The sequence below is a fragment of the Lepisosteus oculatus genome, chromosome 4 (assembly GCF_040954835.1).
Source record: "Lepisosteus oculatus isolate fLepOcu1 chromosome 4, fLepOcu1.hap2, whole genome shotgun sequence".
Classification (NCBI taxonomy): domain Eukaryota; kingdom Metazoa; phylum Chordata; class Actinopteri; order Semionotiformes; family Lepisosteidae; genus Lepisosteus; species Lepisosteus oculatus.
In genome coordinates, this window is record NC_090699.1 from 7515430 (window position 1) to 7519871 (window position 4442).

A 4442-nucleotide genomic window follows, 5' to 3' on the forward strand; every position below is an offset into this window, starting at 1 on the left:
GTGTTTCTTTTATAAATGCACTAAAAATAGTTCTAAAATGTTGTAACTTCAGGATCTCTGTTTCTTATTTCTAGTTAATTTGTTCCACTTGTTTTCTGTGGTATGAAAATGTTGGATCTAATGTGTTCCAACAGCTCCCTCTTTTGACAGCCTATAATGTCTGTACAGCACCATGAACATCACCTGACTGAAATCAGAGGCAAACTTCAGCACAGCAATGGAGCGCAAAGGAGTTTGAAGTGATACTCTGCTCTAACACACTGTTATTATCACTGTCTTATTGTACTGTGAATGCATAATGAAAGTACACAACATTGACTTTTAAGAGCTTTTAAGTCCCATTTCATTGCAAACTACACAGGGGCACTTTAAGACATACATATATATACAGTATATACTGTAGTGTAGAACTCTTCCTATTTGAATATTGATAACTTATGTAAATCACATATACACTCTCTACTGACAAATACAGCTGCTACTGTAATAGAAGTTACTCAGTCCTGATCACTCAACCTCAAAAATAATGCAGGTTTTCACATGATTAACGCCTCAGGTCGTGAGTGTCCAGGGAAACAAGCTACTCTTGACTTATATTATTCTTCTCATTCTGAATTTTTCTATCCGATAACTTTGTTGTTCTGATACTTACAATGTAGTAATTGTCTGTAATACACTGTGCCATTTCCCTGCAGAACTGTACTGTGTCCAGTTTTGCACAGTAAGCATCAGAAATCGTAAAACCAGGACAGTCCCTGCGGTTGTCCTGCCAGGTGTCTGGATACTCCCTGACTGATGGCAGCTATGCTACACACTGGATCTGACAGCCCCCTGGGAAGGGTCTGGAATGATTGGGACAATATTAGTATCAGTGAAAGCTGAGGACAGTGTCGTCTAATACTGTGCCTGAGAGTTACAGTGAGGAAGTGCAATTCACTGACAGTACAAAAACACTCAGAGAGAGAGAGCCCATATTGCTTGCAAATTAAAGATGAGTCCAATACAGAAACAAATATTGTGATGTGCCTAGGGGTGTGGTTTTAGATGGGCTGTACATTCACAGGCTTATGAATGGACTTTTGAAACCCTGGAGAGAAATAAGGGAAAGAACACTGACAAACCAAAACTGATAGAGAACAGACAGAAAAGATTGGTACTATTTGAAAGAAAGAGGACCAGACAAAATGGGAGGTTGGAATAGACTTATAGAGGATTTATTTCCTTTTTTGTTCTACACATTAAAATATGGTGAAGTATTTTCTTTTTGAATATAGCCCATCCATGAGCTGAATTTAAAACACTGTTTTGGGGAGACTTTTATCTTGAGACCAGCTTAATTTAAAGTCCCATTTGATAACCACAATTCCAGCAGTATCAACATGTCTAGTAATAAAATCAACAACACCTATCTGCTCCAAAATGCAGAAAGAGATCATAATCTTTTCTTTTCTCAGTGTTTGATTATTTGCTCATCCCTCTCACCCCCCTGACAGAGTCCCCCTGACTGGGTTTATGGTTGGTTTTGTGGATTTGCTGGAAACATAATAAAAATATACTGAAGATAAAAAATAAAGCAATTAAAAATGTTTTTTGTAGTGTTTATGAAGGTGAATCTTATTCTTTTACTTTCCCAAAATCGGTCACATAGTGCTGTTTGGTTGTAAGAATGGTCTTTAGAATCTTGTTAAAAGCCCTGTTAGACCTCAGGTGTCGTGTGCCACATAAAATATCAAGATTCAGTAGGTTTTATTAACTGGAAATCTGCACATTTCTTAACTATATAAAGGTATCTAACTCATTACTATAAGGATGCTGTAAAGAGTACAAATTATAATGGAAACCTATCCATCACCATCTGTCTTATCTTGTTTGGGAAACATGGTAGATTGAATTTATATTATGCTGGAATACCAGATAAATAAGATAAACATTTTTTTCATTTGCATGTTTTTCATTTTGTCTTAACTTATATTATCTAGAAAATAATATTGCTTTTATTTTTTTAATATAAATGTGAAAACAGTGTACATGATATAAGGCCTTTTTTCTCACAAAAGAATCTATTTCAGTGCCTGAAACAAATTGATCAAACCAGATTGCCACAGAGTACCTTCTATCAAAACTGGAAATTTGTAAAGGATTCTGTCTGGATCAGGTTTACTATTTCAAAGACACAAAGAAAGATTCATATAGAATATCGACAGCTTTTAGGTTTGACCGCACTGCAGTGTAGAGTGCACCCTACCACATTGCCTTTGAGATATGGCTATATAACAGTAGAAAGCCATGAGAGTCAAATTAAACACTCTCTGAATTGATGCAAAACACTTGAAAGGTACATACATTTTATTCAGCTGCTTTTTCCATGCAATAATATTGAAATTACAAGAAACCCAAAACCTCACACAAATATATAGTATGCATTTCTATGTCTTGGTTAATGCCATCCTGGAATGTGTCTGTTTCCCAAAACACTTACCAGTCCATTTTCTAACCACTTTTTCCAATTCAGGGAAGCTGGAACACCCTGAGAAAACCCAGGGGAGAACATAAGAATTCTCTGGGACAGCACCCCAGGTCCAGAATAGAACCTAGGGCCTTAGCTCTGCAAGACAGAAGTGTTAACTGTCACACATGCAAATCTGGCAGACCTGTGTTTCCTATTTAAAGCCCAGCAGGAGCTGCTGAGCTGTAGAAGCCCCAGGCGCTGCCCCTGTCACTGTGTGAAGAACAGACTGCGCTCTGCTGCTGGAATCATGACAGCTCCTCCGGCCCTGGGTCTCCTGTTCTCTCTGGCTGCCTTGTCTTGTACGTTATATCGAGTGTAACTCTGCTTTATTGAACAACTGAACAGCAGTAGTACCTTAGAGAAAACACAGGCAACGACGATTTTGCGAAAATGGAAATCCCCAAAAAATGAAATGAAAAAAATGAAAATTTGAACAGTAGTGTTATATTTTCTTTTAAATCGAATACCTTTTATTGGTATTTCTTTTTGATTCGGTATGTTTTGTACAACTGTCTCTGCATTTGTTGAACTGCTCGCATTCACATTTATTCCCTTGTTGTCTTGCAGGTGTCCAGTCCGATGTTGTGTTGACCCAGTCTGAGTCAGCGGTGGTCACACCCGGAGGGTCTCACAGATTGAAATGCACAGTTACTGGGTTTGATGTTGCCGGCTATAGCATGTTCTGGATTCGCCGGGCTCCTGGGAAAGGGCTGGAGTGGATAGTTTACTTTTACTCCAGTTCTGACAACAACTACGCCCCGGCTGTACAAGGAAGATTCACGGCCTCGAAGGACAGCAGCAGTTTGTATCTGGACATGACCAGTCTGAGAGCTGAAGACACTGCCGTCTATTACTGTGCGAGAAACACACTGTGCAGCAGGTGGCCTGTAGGGTGAGACAAAATCTAGCAGAGCAGACAGAGTGTGGCTTAGTGTGGCACTGGACTGATGATAAGTACTCACTGGTGTAAATTCACAATGGGCAATATATATTATATATAATATATGATATATATATGCGCAATTAAATTTGTATGTAGTCAGATTGTTACATTGTTGAATTTCTCCTGCATTAAAAATAAGACAAAAATTTGAACAATACATTTTCCTCATTAGCATATTTCTTTCACACTGTGAAATGGCAGGACAAAAAAATAAAAATATAAGATGTTTTTCAGAAATTGTCCCACTTTTTTTTACATAATAAATACAGATTTCTTCATAATTTTGTTGTAACAAATTATGCATCCATGTTGTATTATTCATACTGTACGTTAACCTAAAAAAATAAGAGAAGTTTTAGGATCTTTTAAAACGTTTTTGAGCATTTCTCAATTTCTTGTAGCTATCACTTTTAACAGTAGGATACTACAAGTTCAGTTTGTAGACAGTTTATTCATCATGGAAGTTTCAGGAAAATAAATTATATTGACCTATGAATTACACTGCCAAGTGATATATTTAAATTTTGATTTAATGAAATGCAGACATCTAGTTTGTTTTGTTTTTTCAGTGTCATTTGTTCCCTATACTGATTTAACGGCTAGTAATCTGTTCATACTGTCTAAAACAGACCAAAAGGTCATCTCTGGCAACAGCTTGTTCCTTTTTCACACACACACACAAATACCTGTGATCTGTACTAAGATCATTCTGTCAATTTGCTTGTCTTAGTTCATTCCTAATTCCGCTAAGCATAGAAAATGTGTCTTTTCCTCCAGTTCTGCAGGTCCGAAAAAATCAGGATGGTCTGAGATGTGAAGTCACCGGGTATGATGTGAGCACCTGTCAGCTGAGTTGTACCTGTCCGGGACAAAGACTGGAATTTCTGGCTCAACACAGGATCATCCGCCTTCCGTCAGAGGGCTCACTTTTCTGCTTGTCTTCTTATTCTCTAATTCCCTTATTCTTTCTCACTTCTATCATGTCAGCTA

At 37.7% G+C, this 4442-nt stretch overlaps 1 long non-coding RNA gene across 1 annotated transcript; it reads left to right on the forward strand.

Moving 5' to 3' along the window:
* Positions 1–2674: 2674 nt before the first annotated feature.
* On the forward strand, positions 2675–4442 carry LOC107075935 (uncharacterized). The gene is made up of 3 exons (XR_001477398.2): positions 2675–2808; positions 3077–3396; positions 4230–4442. It is a non-coding gene; the product is annotated as an uncharacterized lncRNA (long non-coding RNA).